The following is an 18920-nucleotide window of genomic DNA, read 5'->3' as shown; positions in this document are numbered from 1 at the left end:
CTGCCCTGGCCTCTCCCTGGCCGCCCAACAGCCCCGCTCACTCCAGGCCACCTTGTTTCCGAGACTTCCTCTGCCTCCGGCCTGGAACCTTCTCCTCCGTGGCCTTGTCACAGGAGGAAGTGTGCTCAGCGTGAGCCTGGAGTTCCAGGAGTGCGGTTTGGCACCTTTGCCTGGGAGAGGTCAGAAAACAGAGGCCTTGTTGGAGGGTGAGGGAGGGGGGCTGGGGCCTCTCCCAGACAGGCTGACTCAAACCCTCCGGGAGGCTGAGAAGCTTCCGGCAAGATGGCCTTGACATTGGGCTAATGGAAAGCTCTGAAGGCCAAGGATTCTTCCCTCCAGTTCTCTGATCCTCCTGTCTCCCTTGCTCTATCCTTCCAAGAAATATTTATTAAACATCTATTAGGCTCCAGGCCTGGATCTGGGTACTGGGGAGATAGCACTTCCCTCGAGATGCTGGCATTCTCGAGGAGGGGTGGGTAATGGAAACATAAATAAATGGTGATGAAGTAGGCAAACACCCCTGGAGCCAGACCGCCTGGGTTTGGGTCCCTGCTCTGCCACTCACCAGCTATGTGGCCTCGGGCAAGTCACCACACCTCTCTGTGCTTCAGCTTCCCCATCTGAAAAATAGCAGTGATAGTAGCTCCTCCCTCACAGGGTTGTTCTAAGGATCAAATAGGTTTACACTGGTAATGTTTTAGAAGCAGGCTTGGTTCATTGGAAGCATTATGTAAATGCCAGGGGAAAAAGTGATCACAATAGCGGGTGGTGATATGGGCTACAGATAAAAGAGAAAGAGGAACAGGCATAGAGATGGGAGAAAAGGTATTATTTTAGGTTGCATGCTCAGAGAAGGTCTCTCTGAGAAGGGGACCTTTGAAAAGAAACCTGAGTATAGGAAGAGGGAGACATGTGACTTCAGTCGTGAAGGCAGTACAAACAGCAAATGCAAAGGCCCTGTGGCAAGAGCACATTCCACAGGTTCAGGAAACAGCACAGACCTGCGCATTCAAACATCTATTCAAAAGGCTGCCAGTGAATACTTTCTAAGTGCCATACTCCCTGCTAGAAACTCTGGGTATGAGATGGCCCAGTCTCCGCCATCATGTAGGGAAGGTGGGCACAGGGGCATGGTTGATGTTCCTCAGAGCACCTAAAGTCCAGACTTCCAGTGAATTGGCCATATTGGCTTGCATTATGGACAGGATAGGGTTCTCTACAGTCTCCACCCCTCCCTATTATGCCCTTGACTTTGCGGCAATGAGTCAGCTGCAGTTCACCACAGAGCTTGCCCTGGGTCCTGCTGGTGTAGAAATAAGAGCGATCTGGTGTGAAAGATGGGCCAAGTCATTCTCACTTTCAGCTATAGTGGGAGAGTGCCGATCCCTTTGCAGAAGTGACAACATGGTCCCATTGTTACTCATCATGTCCCCTTCCTGGCCCTGTTGGTGGCCAAATTTGTGACCCTGACTCCGTACATAACAAAGGGAAGTTGGTCAGGGAAATCAGGGGAAGCTTCTTGGTGGAGGTGACATTTGGGCTGAGCCTTCAAAAGTACAGAGCCTATACTAAGTGGAGTTGTGGAGGGAGGAGGCATCCCTGCAAAGAGAACTGTGTGCAAAGGCACAGAGGCTTGATCAAGTGTGGTGAGAGTGTGTGGAGTGGGATGGCAAGAAACAAGGCCATAAGAAGAAGACCCCTGCAGGGTGCCAACTTTACCCTGGGGGCAATAGGGAGCTAAGGATGGTTTCAGAGCAGAGGTGTGTCCATCTTTCTGAAATAACCCCAGTTCAAACTCATATGGCTGATACGGGGGCTGTGCTGGAGGAGGGGAGACTGGAGACAGGAAACCAGCAAGGGGCCCTGGAAACTGGGTGAGGATCCTCCTGCTGGTTCCAGGTCCACTGAGAAGTAGCAGTCTTTGGAGGCTCTAGGAATTGGGGCCCCTTAGAGAGCTGGGGAATCTGGCAATCTCTCCATTTTCTCGAGGATATTGTCCTCAGCCCACATGGACAATTTTGCCTCAAAAGCTGTTTCCATGGCAACTGCCAATGCTCTAAGAAAGGTCTTAGATAAGCAGACATGGGGGGACCAGAGATACCCAGCTGAGGCTTCATGAGAGATGCCAGGTCACAGAGAAGGCCCACACTGGCCAGTCCCAGGGTCCCCGAAGACATAGACAAAATCTGGTCACCATGACAATGCTGATTCCTCATCCCTGGATCTCATTGACCTGGGGCCTTTTAACATGAGAGTTGGGGGAGAGAGAGAGAGAGGAAATGCCAAGGGGCAGCCAGAACCAGCAACTTATGAAATATGCACATCTTAGGACAGGTGTGAGCCAGGTGGATCTGAAGACCCCCCAGGAGATGAGCACAGATGCAGAGGAAGGAGCTGTCTCAGGGTCTGTTTTTGGATTCCAGAAAGGCATCTTCCAACTCCCAAAAGTCTGGTAAACCCTGCTGTGATGCCTTGAATTCTATCATAAGTGTTCTACCTTCTATCCCCTTCCGCCAATTAATTGTGGTAAAAGTAGTAATGATGATAATGAGTGGCATGAACAGAATGTACCCCCTCTCCTCCATTTCATATATTGGAGCCTCATCCCTAATGTGAGGTCATGAGAAAGTGGGGCTTCGGGGAAGTGATTAGGTCTTGAGGGTAGAGCCCCATGAATGGGATGAGTGCTTTCATAAGAAATCCCACAGAGAGATCCCCAGCTCCAATGTCTGAAGACCTGGTAAGAAGACAGCATCTATGAACCAGGTGGCAGGCCCTCACCAGCCACCACATCTGCCAGCACACTGATCTTGGACTTCCCAGCCTCCAGAACTGTGAGAAATCAATTTCTGTTGTTTATAAGCCACCCAGTTTATATTTTTGTTATGGCCACCAAGATAGGCTACAGCAATGACTAACATTCACCGGAAGTTTACAATGCACCAGACATTGTTCTAATACTTCAACTCACTAGCTCATGTAATCTAGACAGTAACAGCAGGGTATTACTGCTCTCATTTTAAGATGAAGAAGCTGAGGCACAGAGAGGTCAAACAACCTGCCTGAGGCCACAGAGTTAGGAAGGGGCAGAATGAGGATTTGGGATGTGGGCATCCAGTCTATTCCTCCTTCCAAAACCCATGCTTGCTTGTGAAGCATGCAGAGCTTAGCCCAGTGCATGGCCCAGAGTAGGGGACCGGCAGTGTCTGTTCCCTTCCTCCTTCCTGGTGTATGATCCCAGAAAGGAATCCAAATATAAATCAAAATTGTGCACTCACTCCCCTAACAGCAGAAATGTTGGCCTTCTCTCCAGAAGTGCTCTTCCTGGTAGCCTTCGGCAAACCCCAAGCTTTTGATGAGCAGCCTCTGGAATCGGACACTTTCTGGAGTTCCACTTGCTTCCAGGCAGGGCCCATTCATGTGTTCCTCTGGGAGTGGCCTGAACATCTCTTCTTTGTGGAAAGCCACTCCTCCCTGCCCCTCATCAGGCTGCGGAGCTGGGAAGGAGATGACCCCGCCCCCTGCTCTAAGCCTGGCCAATGAGAACACTCCATTCCCCTAGCCACCAATGATTGCTTCAGGAATTGGGCACAGGGCCTAATGTGGGCCAATGAGAGCTTTCCCTGGGACTCTTGCCACCATACGAGCAGATTCTGACAGGGAAGGACACCAACACAAAAGAAAACAGGCCTCAAAAATCGAGAGACCCAGCATGCCTGAAACCCTTGCTGGACAGAGGAGTTCCCCCAACCAATGAATTTCCTTTACTGCTTTAGCCAGTCTGAGTTGGGATTCTGTCCCTGGCAACCAAGCGAACCCTGCCTCACATGCAGCTATCCCAGCTCTGATATCCCAAAGTTGAGGGGGGACCTCACCTGCAACAGTGCCCTGGCCCTTCAAAATGGCAGGCAGCAGCTTGAGAGCGAGACCGAGGGCCTCACAGACTCGCCTGCCTGACCCTACAGTGTCCACTGCTGCAGGAAGGGGGCATCCTTAGGTGCAACAAACTCTCCAGGGAAGTCAGGAATGCCCAGGGAACCCCCACATCAGAGACCGCTTCTTCACTTGGCAAGCAAGACCAGGCCCTGAGCTGGGTGTCTGATGTGCACATGAACTAGACACCATCCCCACCCTTGCGGGGAGGCAGGCGGAGCAGTCGTGCAAATAGATGCATCGATCAGAGCTGACATTTACTGAGGGCAGAGGCTGTGGTCTGTTTTGGTCACTGATGCATCCGCAACCCCTTAAATTGTGTGACCCATGGTGGGTGCTCCAAAGGATTCACTAAATAAATTTGAGAGCTTCAGATGTGTGTGGCATTTACATGTCACTAGCTCAGACACCACAGTCAGTCTTGGGAGGTTAGAACTACTATTAGCCCCATTTACAGATGAAGCAGGAGAAGCTCAGTGAGGTACCTCCCAGAGGCTGCCCAGCCTGGAAGCAAGCTGCAGAAGTGCGATTTGAATGGGGCTGTTTGGACTATACGGGGGCTGTGGCCAGTATCTGTATGGGATGTGGCAGGAGCAGGGAAGTGGAAGGGAGCAGTTGCAGCCCAGGGGAACATCCTGGAGGTAAGGCAGGGAGGGAGGACACAGTGAGAGCCAGCAGGTCCGTCTGCAGGGAGTGCTATGTGTTCATGAGGTTCCGGGGTGGGGGGGGGATGCTGGGGACGTTGGGGGAGGCAGCACAGAACAGGGGGCCGAGTGGAGACAAGCCACAAAGAGAGGAAGGCCCTTGACTGTGAGCACCAGTACCTGCTCACCTTGACCAGCCTGCATAATATCAGCACCCGAGGGTCACTGACTCAGGACAGGGCTGCAGGGCCAAGGGTCAGAGGGGGCTACTGCAGGGTCGGGGGTCAGGGGGAGCTCAGAGCCCAAGTCCTTCCAAACCTGCCTGCTCCCTTGTGCACCAGGAGCCCAGTGCCCCCTAGCATGGTGTTCCCGACCTCTGGGCCCTTCCCCAGGAGGCTCCTTCTGCCTGGGGTGCCCCTGTCTCTTTCCCTCTGCTCCTCCCAGCCCCGCTGGGCATTCTGGAGGAATCCAGGCAGAGCACCGGGCAATGATAAGGAGAAGAAAGAGAATACTTTTGCTGGGACAGCCGGGTGTCTGGCTGGGCTCGGGTTTCCTTATCTCCCAGTCTCCAGACAAGGCCCCCAGAGGAGGGGGATTACTATCCTCCCTTAGCAGGTGTTGAAACTAGGACTCTGAAAGGAACCGGATCACGATCACCAGCCATGCCTGGAACTCTGGTCTGTGCTAGTGGACCCCAGTGGCATCCATGTGGCTGGTTAACATGTCCCTCTGTCCAGTCACAGCACATCCAAGCATCCCCAGGGGTAGACAGCCCTTCCACGGCAGGGCTGTGACAAGCCTTTCCTGTCCATCAGCCTCCCCCTGGGGACCGGAGGCCCTCTCCTGTCACGGGGTCTCGGGGCGCAGCCCTGGGCCGAGAGTAACAGAATCCGAGAGGCTGCCATGATGATATTAACTCCTACTTCTCAGGTGCCAACTGTGTGCCCAGTACCTGGACTCAGAACAACCCCTCAAGGTGGGCTTTTTTGTTCCCATCTTGCAGATGTGGAAACTAAGGCAAAAAGAAGCAAGACCACCTACCTGCCCAAGATCCCACAGCGAGGAAGGGGCAGAGATAGGATTTGAATTGGGCTGCCTTGTCTTCAGTCCCTGTGACTGTCCCTGATGGTCCATGACCTGCCTGCTGGAGACCCCTCTGGGCACAGAGCCTTGGCTTATGCCTGCCAACCCCACCCATGCCCAGGCCTGGCAGGGTCACAGCGTCTCACACGTCCACAACCCTACCTCCAAGAGCCCCCGATGACCGGACTCACCCACCTCCAGACAGCACAGTTGCCCCTGGCCCGGCAGGCGCTGTAGAGGCCCGTCCAGCCTGGGGGAGCCCTGAGAGATCCTGGAGCCTTGGGCTGTCCAGCTGCACCCTGCCCCGGGCTGTCAGCCCTGGGCACAGGGGCCCTGGGGCATCTAGGCAGGTTCTGGCCCCTTGAAATTCTCTGGCTCCAGCCCAGGCGGCTGACAAAAGGGCCTGGCGCTGCTGCCAGCAATCAGGACGGTGGAGTATGAGATCCCACCCTGTTCCCAGGCGTGGGGGGGCGGAGGGCCAGGCTGCCCTCCCCCTTGACCCCGTCACTGTGCCGTCACCTTTCCCAAGGCAAAGCTCAGGCCTTGCCCTAAGGAAGGGTCTTGCTGGGAAAGCTGCCCCTCCACCCTCAACGGAAAAAACAGCTGGTTGAAGCCCAGAGGAAATTCCAGAATCTCCAAAGCTATTGCAGGAGAGCCTTTAGGATGGAGGGGTCTGTCACCCTCAGGTTAGAGCTTAAGCCTCACCAGGCAGCAGCAAGGCCAGGTGCCCGCACGAGCCTGGCCCCGTACCTGCCGCACAGCCTTGGGCCACGGAGCCATCTCCTCGTCTGCAAGGTGGGTCAAAGTAACAGCTATGTGGGGTCCCAAATGCAGGGCATACAGGAGACCAGTCTTCCAGTTTGGGGGGATGCTCTATGAGGCAGGACTTCCAGAACGTTCCCGACAAATCAGGACGGGTCGGTCAGCCTACGTAGGTAAAGATCCTTGACTCCAACACACGTGCCCCTTGGCTGTTATGTTTACAGACAGAGATTTCGGGAGGCAGCCGATACCAAGCTGGAATTCCAGCTCTGCCACCAGAAGCTGTTTTCCTCATTCGATTAATGTGACAAATGTCTGCGGTGTGCCGGGCACAGGGCTAGGTGTGGAGATGCCGCAGAGAGCAAAGAGCGCGAGGACTCGTGTCATTCTTCTTTCCCCTCCCCACCTCCACTGGCAGGACTTCTAGACAAACCCATCAAGTCATTAGAAAGCGCTTCCTTTTTTGGACTAAGCTGAAGTCGGAGCAATCTGCCGTATTCACCTCAAGCCTGGTTCAGCAGCCCCCCGTGTCCAGAGTCACACAGGATAAGCTGGCCCACCTCCTTCCCCCCTGACAAGGGCCACTTCCTTGCTTTTAATGTGGGCCCGCACTTCCTCTGCATCATTCTTAACCCCTTGCCTTCTGGCCCCCACCAGCTGGGACCGTTCTCTCTCTCCCAGGCAGAAGGAGGAATGCTACAGGATGTTTTTGCTTGCAGGTTTGTCTGTTTGTTTGCTTAGATTTTGGCTTGGTCCAGAAGGGAGGGGGAAAAAAAATCTCAAAAGAGACTCACGTATACAGAGGAACATAAATTAAAAGTGAGAGTGTAAGGAGGAAGGGACCGTGGGTGGAGACAGAGAACAGAGCCAGGGCTGAGGGGAAAAAATGCAGACGATAAGTAATGTCCTACATGCTTAGCTTGGGTGGGCCACACAGCGGACTCCTAGACTCTTAGTTAGGACAGGAAAACCCGGTCCCAGCTGTCACGTGCCCCTGGCTAAAAACAAACCCACTCTGGGGAACGGCAGGCCTTCCTGGGGCCAGGGAGCAGAAGGGCTTTGTGCAGAGGTCCCTGCAGAGAGGGCAAGGTGTGATGTGGTGATCACTGTCCTCACCGGCGCCCTGACTGTGGGCACAGCCTCAAGGCTCTGCACCTTTTAGGACCGACATCCAAATGCTTGTGGCCTGGAGACAGTGCCCTTCCTCTAAGCTGGTGGCCCTGCTCCAAAGTACAGTTTGGGAAGAGCCCCGTTTCTCAGCCTGGCTGGGAAGGAGTGTCTAGACATCCAGGTTTACACATCGCTGGCTTAATCTGAAGACATTTCTAGAATATTTGGGAGAGTGTCTGAACTGTGTGGCTTTCATGGCCTTCTCCCTGACTCTGCTTCTCCCTGAACTGATGTCTTGATATTGTTGGCTAGAGCCAACACTCCCAAAGCCGGGACACTGTTCTCTGTGGCAAATGCTAGAACCCAGCCGTGCTCTCTACCAGCTAGGGGCAGGCCTGGGGTGTGATTATGCTCGGGATGCTGACCAAGACACTCACAACGCCTGTGTAATGGCCCCACATCCCAGCTTGTGCCTCTTATCTCAGTATACTTACTAAGAGTGCTTCTTTTGCTCTCAAAGTGCCCCAGTTTGGACAATCTGGTTTTCCTATTGAAAAATCAGCCCCTCCTCTGCCTCAGAGGGCAGGGGGGCCAGAAGTTTCTGAGTGCTGACCTTGTCTGCCCACCTCAGCTGGGCCCTGTGCTGCGTCATTAACCTTCCTGTGATCCCCATTTGGCAGGGGGAAAACAGGGGTTTTGAGAGGCTGGGGCTACCATGGAAAAAGATACATGCCAGGCACCTGTATGCAGAATATTCTGAGATTTAGGTACCCGTTGGCTCTGCACAGGGACAGCTACTGTCATCAGTTCCATTTCACAGATGGAATGACTGAGGCTCTGCTCATAGACAGAAGGGGGTCTTCTGAAGGGGTCTTGCAGGCTCAGACGGATGTCTGAATGTGAGAGGCAGGTCTCCCCAATCCGGGCTCTCAAGCTGTGGGCCCTGGGGCAAGTGATCTGGCCTCTCTGAGCCCTGGCTTGTCTCATCTGTAAAATGGGAGTGAATCCAGCAAGTACCTCCTGTTGTTGCAGGACAACTGCATGGTGGGAGTGCCTTGGAGGCTGGACGCCCGTCCACATGTAGTTACTGGGGAGCAGGTAAGGAGCAGCAGCATGACCAGAAACTGGACCCTCCCAGGAAGTCCACAGCCCTCAACAGAACAGGCTGCATACCTTGGGGAGTCCTGTGCAAAGGGACTACACAGGCCCCTTATGCAGAGAGTACTCAGGTTTTCAAGACAGCTACTTTGGGGTGTTAAACCAGGCTCAGGCTCTTATGAGCCCCTGTGGCCACCATGGTGGCACACCCATGAAGCTGGCTCTGACCTTCCGCCCTGGGGGGGATTTGGTGAGCAGAGTTCTCCCCACCACAGATCTAGCAGGGCAGCAGTTTGTGGGGTAGACGATGTCAATGGGGGGTGGGGAGGAGCAGGGGATGACACTGCCTTGGACACTGAAGGAGATGGGAGGAGGTAGGGCAGCGGAGTAGATCCAGAGGGAACAAGACACAGAGAAGCAGGGAGGAGGGGAGGAAGTGTCTGACAGGGAGAGGCAGGAGTGGGGAGACAGAGAATTGATGGAGAGGGAACAGAAGCAGCTAAAAGGTGAAAACAGGGAAAAAAGACCAAGGCAGACCAAATACAGACATTCAGAGTCAAGACAGAAGGGCAAAAGGCTGAAAGCAACCTTTCTGCCTGAATCCTGAGAAGATCCAGGAAAGCCTTTTGTACCCACCTCAGAGTGGGCCGAGAAGGGGCCCCATGAGTGGCCATCCTTCCAGGGGGTGGTCCAAAGCAGCTTGGAGAGTAGAGAGCACGCAGGTGTTTTCTGGTGTACTTAGGCACATGCTTAAGAGCATAATAAGGGCAGCCTTGGGCTCTTCCCAAAATTCCCCAAGACCTGAGAGCTAGGAGGAGCAAGGCATGAGCCCTGTAGAAATGTGAGGGGCCTCTGCTTTGGGGTGGAAAGCTGGAGCCACAAGGCAACCAGGTACCACATGCTGATCAGAATGTGCAATGGGAGTTTGTCAGTGTCTTTGGCTAATTTTAATAGGAAATGGCAAGTATCATTTAACATGCCAGCTGATTGATGGTGGGGTGGATGCAGTGTTTGCGGAGGTCCTGGCAGAGAAAAGACCAGCTAAAAGTCCTATCATGTTTTCTCAACTGAGTATATGGGTTTCTAGTCATTATCTTTTCTAGAGAGTCTCTCTGTCCATTGGTTATCAGCATCGGGGAGAGTCTACAGGACATGTTTTTTTTTTTTCTTACAAGCATTTCACCAAGGGTTTAAGAGTTCAAAGGCTCCCATGGAATGAGACAAGCAAGTCTAATGACTCGACCACCCATGGCCTCAGGGGGCCACCAGGTGACGTGGGTGTTAGAGGGAAGAGTGAGCCCTGCATAAAACCCAAATAGGACCCATCCAGGCTAGGTTCAAAGTGAGCCAGAAGGAACCCTCTCCTTGTGACATTGAGGAAGCTGGAATCAGGCAAAGCTAGCCTTGAAACCCCCCAAATGTTCATATGATGGTCAAGAGGATAACGGTGGTAAAAGTCACAGTCATGGCAGTTTAAATAACACTTCATAATAACTCTTATTATTAGTTTAAGATTCTCACTTGGCTTTTGTGAGAAACTTAAATTTTTGATTAGGCAACACAATAACAACCTAATTCGTAATGTTCAAAACCATCTAAAATTATTAAAAAGTTAGAATACAAATCCTTGTTCCCACCCACTCCCCCCTGTACCTATCAGCTTTTGTTTCTCATGTCCCCTTTCAGGGTTTCTTTATGCAAATACAAAGATATATTCCATTTTCTCTCTTGTTTTACATGAAAGACAGTATACTACATACTCTACTTTGCCTTTCTTACCTAACAATACACCTTGGAGATCATTTCACATCAGTATGTGTAAAAAAAAACAAACAAACAGAAAAACAAAAAAAAACAAAAAACAACAAAACCTATCCTTTTTGATGATCGCATGGTATTCTGTTTGGGGATTTACCATCACTTACTGAGCCAGCCTCCTGGGGTTGAGTACTTGACTTGTTTCCAGTCTCTTACTACTACAATTCATTACTGTATATGTGTTACAATATCATAATCAATCATGTTGTGTATATATCATTTCCTACTTATTCTTAATACTGTCTGGGGATCTCAAACCCTGGCCTTTTTTTTTTAAGATTTTATTTATTTATTCATGAGAGACACACAGAGAGAGAGGCAGAGACACAGGCAGAGGGAGAAGCAGGCTCCATGCAGGGAGCCCGACATGGGACTCCATCCCAGGTCTCCAGGATCACGCCCTGGGCCTAAGGCGGCACTAAACCACTGAGCCACTCGGGCTGCCCCAAACCCTGGTCTTTTATGATGAGCTAGTAAGTCTTCAGTCCTCACTTTGCACTGGCTATGCTGTATTTTAATCTGGCAAGAAAATGCTTCAGAGCCACATGGACTGTCAGCCCAAGCCATGTCTGTGGTATGAGGTGTCACAGGAAGTAAGGAAATCTTGGTTTTTATCCCAACTGTCCCAGCTGTTCCAACTTCTGGTCCTCAGTTTCCAGATTTATCAGAGGGAGAGAGCAGTCATTCACAGGGCCAGAAGTGGAGATCAGGGATCGGGAATGGCTTCTGCAGACGCATGAAGCTATCTGCAGTATGAGTGAGACAGATTTGCTCCCTTGCTAACTCCAAAGGGCCCCCTTGCTAACTCCAAAGGGTATATCTAGGTCCTGTGGGTTCCCAGAAAAAAAGTCAGTCAGTCTGGAGGAGGCAGGCTCCACAGAGAACAGGGGAGCGACAGGCCAGTTGGCCTTTTTCCAGTGCTGTCCCCATCTCAGAGGCTGGAGCCTGAGCTCCTGAGGAGTGTTCTGAACCTGGCTGGGCAGCTGTTAGCAGCCACAAACCACGATCAACTGAAAGTTGTTTTCTGCTTTTATTCCGTTTTAAAATAAATCAGTGATCACATTCCTGGGGTGTAGAGAAACCTCTCCCCCCTCCATGGACTGGCCCTAGCCTTCCTGTCCCCTCAGGAAAGAATCCAAGGTTATTTTCCACCCATTGCTCATGAAGAACAAATCCTGGCAGGCAAGATGATGCCTGTCCCACTTCCAGGCAGGAGTCCTCCTCTCCCTCTATGGAGCTCTCACTTCTTCCCAACTCACCTCCCAGAGGGAGGGCCCCAAGTGGCTGACAGAAGGGCCTTTGTCTCCCTCCTCTGTGCTTCCTCACTCTTCTGCCAAGAACCCTGGCAATGTCTCCACCAGTGCAGGTTTCCAAGGGCCCCCGCAGTGTGTAGCCACGAGCAAGCCGTGGGAACCATCACTGTCAGCCCTCAGGATCCTTCCCATCCTTTACTTTGCTCCAGCCTTCCAATGGCCCTGATTACCACCCCCATCTCCCAGTTGAGGGAACAGAAACTCAGAGGGGCCAAGCAACTTGCCCGAGGTCACACAGCTACAAGATGGAGGAACTAGGACTTGAACCCAAACCCATGTTCAACATGTCACAGTGAAGAAGGCAGGCTCTGGAGCCAGAACATCTGTATTCAAATTCCAGCTCTGCCACTCACTACTTAGTTTGTGGTGCTTTCTCCTGAGTTCCACCAAGAAGCCCAACTGTCTCCAGGAATCTGAGACTCAGGACTAGATATCCCAGGCCTCATATTGCTCCTTCAGCTGCTGAGCTTAAATGCTCTGTGCCTCACTTTCCCTATCTGCAAAATGGAGCAGGAATAGTACATACCTCAGAGAGTTGGCATTAGGATTAAATAAGAGAAGGAGTAGGTTATTGAATAGGATTATGATCTTATGATTCCATGACATATGATTATATTGCCCCAGATATATAGTACAGTCATAAGGGAGTATGATTATAAAACAAACAAACATACCAAAAAAAAACCCCACAACTCTTCTCAGAGCTTCTTTCACACTAATGTATGAATATCTAATGGCGCAATACACATTTCTCGTTCATACATTCAATGTCTTACTGAGCACCCATGATCTTCCAGGTACCAGGCAAAGTGCTGGGAATACAAACACAGTTCTCACTCCTAGGAACCCCAAGCCCAGTGAGGGAGGCATATAGTGAGTGAAGCACAATGCAGCAGGCCCTGTCTGCTGGGAGCACATTCGGCCGTGGTACCAACTCCAGCTACTAAGTTGGGGAAGGCTGCCTAGGAGAAGTGAGTCTGGAAGGACAAGTGAGAGCTGGCCAAGGCACAGCACATGCCAAGGCTCAGAGAGACAAGAACTTTGCACATCAAAGTAACATGGCGGGAGTAGGAGGTTATGGGGTGAGTTCAGGTTTAAAGTTTTGATGGTGTAAATGTAGGCACTGTATGCGGCAGAGGAAGAATTTTAGCAAGAACATATGGACCCTGGTGTCCCCCTAGAATCCCAAAGGGAAGGTTTGGTTAGGGAGCAAACCTGTGCCTCTCTCCCTAAGCCCTGGGACGGACACATGTCACACCTAGTTTTTGGTGCTTTCTCCTGAGTTCCACGAAGAAGCCCAGTTGTCTCCAGGAATCTGAGACTCAGCACGAAATATCCCAGGCCTCATACCACTCCTTCAGCTTCCGAGCTTAGGAAGAGCCAGGCCACCTCCTGGGACCCTCACTGCATGCCTGCTTTCCCAGGGACAAAGCCCTCTCCTTCCTTCCTCCTCCTTCTGCTTTTCCTTCCTTGGCCAGAATCACACCTAATGCACGTGGGCTATCCTCTCCCCTGATCCCACCCTCCCAGGAAAGGAACCAGCAGCTGAAATGAGCTCAACACTGAGGCCATGCCCATACCCATGCCAGCGCCATCCACCTTCCTTTCCCCAACCCAGGACACCTTCCCTGCTCCAAAGCATTCACATATTCACCCATCCTTTAATAGCAACAGAAGCTGGGGCCTGGAAGCTTTAGCACAGTCATAGCCAAAGAAACACAGTTCAACAGCCAAAAGCACTTATAAATGATTTTTTTTTCCTGCCATCTCTCAAAGAAAAACAGGTATTGTGGTGGATGTTGGTGCCCAGCTCAGATCCCCTTTCCTGGCTGAAGGCACCCAGCCCACACCAGCAGAGAATACTAGACACTCACAGCTCATAGCTGCCCCCTTCTCCTGCCAATTGCCCTGAGCTAAGCAGGGGCTGCCTCTCCCCAACTAACATGGAGTACAGTTCAGCCTCCAGAGCTCCGCATGGGACCAGGCTGAGGCTAGTCTCTACCTGAGACCACATCCTTGCTGAGTTCTTCTTTGAATGCAAATTTAAGATTGTGCCCCAAAATTCACTAACAAAAATAAATAATATTTTAGCTCCATATTTGTAAAAATTTATTTATTCATTTATTTACTTATTTATTTATTTAAGAGGGATAGAGACAGAGTGCCTGAGAGCGGAGGGCAATGGGCAAAGGGAGAGGAGAGAGAAAATCCTAAGCAGGCTCCATGCCCAGCTCAGCTAGGAGCCCAACACAGGGGTCCAACTTGCCACCTCAAGATCATGACCTGAGGCAAAACCAAAGGTCAGATGCTTAACAGACAGAGCCACCCAGGCACGCCTACTTCCATATTAAAAAATAAAATCAAAACTAATGCATAAAATGCATGAGTGAAAGATCAAAATTTTAAATAATGATGGAATCCAACTCTAAACTTGCATAACCCTGTCTCACTTGCCTCCCCCTAATCCCAACCCTACCTGTAAGCACTTCCTCAATACCTCATATATACCCAAATCCTTGCCTCAGGCTCTGCTTTGGGGAAACCCTGCCTAAGACAGACATCCAACTCAGAACCCAGTCCTTTCTCTCCCCACCCACTGCCCTGGCTCTGAGTTATATGCTGAGCACTCACATGGTAACCATTTCATCCTGCTGCCTGAGTTGGGCAACTATTATGTGCCAGGTACATATGTGCCAGGTACATTCTCTGCCCTGCAGTCTGGCCCTAGTTCTAGCTGCTGAAACCTTCCCCTCCATGCCCAGGGCCTGGTCTCTCAGTACTTTCCAATCACATGACCTCAGCCATAACTTTGCCTACCTGGGTATCCCTAAGCTCAAAGGAGCCCGAGAGACTGTGTTAGCTCCATGAACACCAAACTTTGGTGTTTCATGAACCAGTTACACTTCCCAGTCTTGAGACTGTCCTAGAGCTTCCACCTTTCTATGTTTGCCAAGTAAGGGTGTTGCAAAAATAAAATTGTCCTTTACCACTCCCACCATTTCAGAAAAGAAACAGGGTATTAATATCACCAAAAATTGGTAGACCAAGACATCTTTCTCAGCTGAAAACATCTTACTTTATGAAAAAACTCATTCTATTGTCTATATCCTCTTTCTCTCTCTCTCTGTTTCTCTGCAGACTGGTAAAAACTTGACCATATACAGGTTCTGGTGGGCTGGGGTTGTCAGTCTCTCTGTTTGACATCAGGGGAAACTGAGGCCCAAAGAGTGGCTCTGTCTTTCCCATCCAGACCCTGGGCATTGGACTTTCCCCTGGGGGAAACAGGAATAAACGAGGTGCTGGAGGATGCAAGAGACACAGCTTCCAGTCCCGCTTTGCTCCTAATTTTCCAAGAACCTACACAAATTTCTTTCCCTCTCTGAGCCATGAGCATGTGGATTTTTCCAGATGACCCTCAGCTGGAAGGCACTCTCTGGTCCAGCAGGGCAGGTTCGGGGCACAGGCCCTGCCTGAGCAAATGAGCCAGCTTGGCTGGAGAAACGGGACTGGACATCAAGCTTCTTTCTCTGACATCATGTTTGGGCAGCCTCAGTTTCCTCTTCTGGAAACGAGTTCTCAGATCCTCACCAACTGACAGTTGGCTCACAGCAGCATAGGAGCCAAGGGCTGGACACTTGGCAAAAGCCAAACCACCTGGAGAAAGAGGCTGGCCTAGTGCCTCAAACGAAAGGCACACAGGCTATTTCCTCCAGAGGGACCCCGCCCAGGCCAGAGGTGCAGAACTCCAACTGGGGAATCCTAACACTTGCATCCTTGTGCCAAACCTTCCCTGTCCGGTGGGAGGGCCCTTGTGGCCCCGGGAGCCAGCTGGGTTCTTGGTGATTCTTCTCTCTGGTTGCTGACTGTGATTAGGGGTGATGCCATGGAAGGAAGTCGGTTTCAGGTGTCTAGGAAATTGCCCCAGCTGCCCAGCCACAGATACAGCAGGGTCAAGGGAAATGGGGCTCAACAAAGTGGCATCTTTGCAAGTGTGGTTAAAGCTGTGGATGCGACTTGGAGTAAGTCACTTAACCTCTCTGTGCCTATTTCCTCAATACACAGGTGGGGGTGGGGAAGAAGACTCAATTGTCTCTCAGCATTCCCCTCAAACCTGACAATCTATGCATTTTCTACCCAAGATGTCTCTAAATGAGCCACAAAGACAGGAAACCAGAACACAGATGAAGGTCCCCTCTATGGAGCTGGCCCAAAGATTTCTGGGGACCACAGTTTTTGTCTTTGAACGCAGGGGAATATTATGGCACTGAATGCAAAATTCCCATGCTTCTTTTTTTTTTTAAACAAAGCGTATGCACTCAAAATACTTTTATGTTTTAAAAATAAGCACACAACCCCAAAATAACTTTAGTGAGGGTTTGGTTTTCCCTAAGGGAAGAAGGGGTCTTCAGGCAATGCTCCCAATCCTGGTCCCCAGGGTGTGTGCGAGTGTGCCCCTCTGCTGTGGGGGCTCATTTGTTCATCCCCTAACTCCTGTTGAGTGCCCACGATGCATGGGGTACAGGGGTGCTGGGTGCCCAGGGCATGTTTCCTGGACAACTGAGGCCTGCTTCTTTTCACGGCATCTTAACTCAGCCCTCTCCAAGAGAAAAGCAGCCACTGAGAACCCAGCCAGTACCTGGAGCCTCGAGGATCCTCCCTTACCTTGAGCTAAGTGCTGGCTTTTGCCCAGAGATGTTCCACTCAACCTCTGGAAGACTTAGAGCACTGGCTACAGAAGAAAGAAGAGAAGAGGGAGGAGAGATGGGAAGAGGAGGAAGAGGAGGAAGAGGAGGAGGAGGAAAAGGGTGAAGCAGTCACAGAGCAGCAATGTACACTGAGAAGACAGGGGCCAGCCCGCCTTTAACCCGGCTCCTCACAGTGGTCTTGCTCTACACCCCACGTCTGGGGACAGAGCCCAGAACCCCATGAGTTCTAGAGCCCCTCAGGAATTTGAGTGTCCCGAGACCCCTGCAGCATTTCCATAGGACATCAAGAGGAGAAACCAGCCAGCCCCCATCACCCCTGAAGGAGCCAGATGATGCCCAGAGAAGCCTTTCATATGGTTCCAGAAGCCCTGGAGCTCTTCTGACTTCACCCCTGCACCTTCTCAACCACCCTCGCAGGGCACCCTGAGTTTTTGAGAACATGGATCTCAGCGAGATGAAGCAACTTGCTCAAAACCCCACCCCTAAGAAAGCAAAAAGGGGCAGAGCTTTCTACCAAGTCCGCACCATCGTGAGGGACACAGACTGGACTGGACCCTTGGTGGCAAAATTGCAAACACTGCACACTTATTGAGCACGGGCCCCTGAGCTTGTGCACACCCATTGTGTGGATGCCTGATTCCAGATTCTTGTCTTTAAATAGCTGATTGCAGCAAAGGAAGGAAGGAAGGAAGGAAGGAAGGAAGAGAGAGAGAGAAAGAATGAATAAGGGCCACCTGGGTGGCTCAGTGTTGAGCATCTGCCTTTGACTCAGGTAGTGATCCTGGGATCCCAGGATCAAGTCCTGCATCGGGCTCCCTCCAGGAGCCTGCTTCTCCCTCTGCCTGTGTCTTGGCCTCTCTCTCTGGGTCTCTCATGAATAAATAAATAAAATCTTAAAAAAAAAAAAGAAAGAAAGAATAAAACATGTCCTCCCCTACAATCCTCTCCCTCCACCCCAAAAACCCTATGAGGCAGTGTCATCCTTGCCCCCATTTTACAGATAAGGAAACCAAGGCCTCATAGCTAGGAAAACAAGGAATGTGAAAGCACGCAGTGGGATTCCAGAAGTGCCCCCAGCCACACCACCCTGACCCTCCAGACACATCTGAACCAGATGGGCTTCTCCCTACATCAGCCCAGCCAACGCCACCCGGCCTCTCCCTGCTGCCCCCCTGCCCTGCCCCCACCCCGCCCAGTGCCCGTACAGGGGAAGACAGTTTTACCAGTTCAGTGAGGGTGACAAGGACACCAGGCTCCTCATCCAGGACCCAGGACACGGCCGTGGCAACCACCTCTGGCCGCAGGCTCTGTGAGAAAGAAAGTTGGCAGGCGGGCAGGCAGTATAGACATGGGGGTGTGCCAAGATTGCAACACTTGTCCCCATGGCCTCCCACGCTGGCTCTGTTTCTCTGAGCTCTGCTAAAGTGCAGTTTTGTGACGTTTAAAAAAGAAAAAAAAAAAAGAAAGTCAGCCCAATTCTGGTCACTCTGCCTACAGGACACGTCCTCCCTGGAGGTGTGAGGAAGTTGGAAATACGCACTTCTGTGGACTTGACTCTGTAACTGCCTGGCCTCAGGTCTCTGTAGCAGGGCGGGGCTGCTGCTTGCTTGCCTCTGGAGAAAATCCCTGGCCTAAAAGCTCCCCTCACCCTGAGACCACAGCACCTGAATGCCCACCAGCCCAGACATTCTCCGCTGACATAGCCGTCGTGCTCACAAACCCCCACTCCCGCAAGCTGTCATCCGCTGCAAATACCTCAGTGGGAAGGAGTTGACTGCTTTGGTTTTCAACTAGACATCTGGATGAGAACAGACTTCTGAAGGAATGGGGCATTTGATTTAAAAAGAAAATGAAAGAAGAGATATGACATAGCCCTAATTTGGAATAGGGAGAGTCTGAGACAGGTAAGACAGAAAGGCCTAGAAATCACAAAGGAGGGGGCTATGAAGATTCTGGACAAAGGGGCCAGGAAAACAGGAAGAGCCCTTGGGGTGTACAGTCAAGTGTACAGGCAGGTGGAGGAGGAGGTGTCAGCAGCCAGTCCCCCTTGGTCAGCTGCTGTGTGTCCTGAGGCAGCCGACCAACCTCTCTAAGCCTCGCCCTGGACAGGAACGTATGGCTGCAAACAGGTGAGGGGCTCGAGCGAAACGAGGCACTTAAAAATTCAGTCTCATTTCAGAAAGTATTTACTGAGGACCTCCAGGCACTCATTTGGTTTTAACTCCCTTTACAGGGACCTACTAAGTGCAGGGCCCAGTGCCAAGCCCTTTACGTGGATCATCTCTTTGAATCGTCCCCATGCACATTTCAAAGGCAGGCAGGGAAGCTGGCAACAAATATCGGGTGAAGTAGAGGTGGAAGGGGCCGCTGGGCACACCTCCTCTCTCTGGGCCTCAGTTTCCATGGCTGTAAAATGGGACCCCCGTGCCCCACCTCCATATTTCCGAGGAGTC

At 51.5% G+C, this 18920-nt stretch overlaps 1 protein-coding gene across 7 annotated transcripts in view; it reads right to left on the bottom strand.

The window, feature by feature from the left end:
- Positions 1 to 18920, bottom strand: part of CMKLR1 (chemerin chemokine-like receptor 1) — a 52254-nt gene that overhangs the window by 21652 nt on the left and 11682 nt on the right. For 2 of the 7 annotated variants that reach the window (XM_077876066.1, XM_077876067.1), the window contains one exon: positions 17691 to 17774. The exons of 3 other annotated variants lie outside the window; for them this stretch is intronic. The gene's annotated coding sequence lies outside the window, so the exon portion shown is untranslated. Of the gene's footprint in view, positions 1 to 5855; positions 6053 to 6410; positions 6949 to 17690; positions 17775 to 18920 lie in introns of those variants that run through there. 2 more of the 7 variants (XM_077876072.1, XM_077876069.1) reach the window with 2 other exon arrangements.

This window comes from Canis aureus, chromosome 27, assembly GCF_053574225.1.
Source record: "Canis aureus isolate CA01 chromosome 27, VMU_Caureus_v.1.0, whole genome shotgun sequence".
Taxonomy (NCBI): domain Eukaryota; kingdom Metazoa; phylum Chordata; class Mammalia; order Carnivora; family Canidae; genus Canis; species Canis aureus.
The sequence above is the reverse complement of the archived record's forward strand: the minus strand, read 5'-3'. Positions and strand labels throughout refer to the sequence as shown.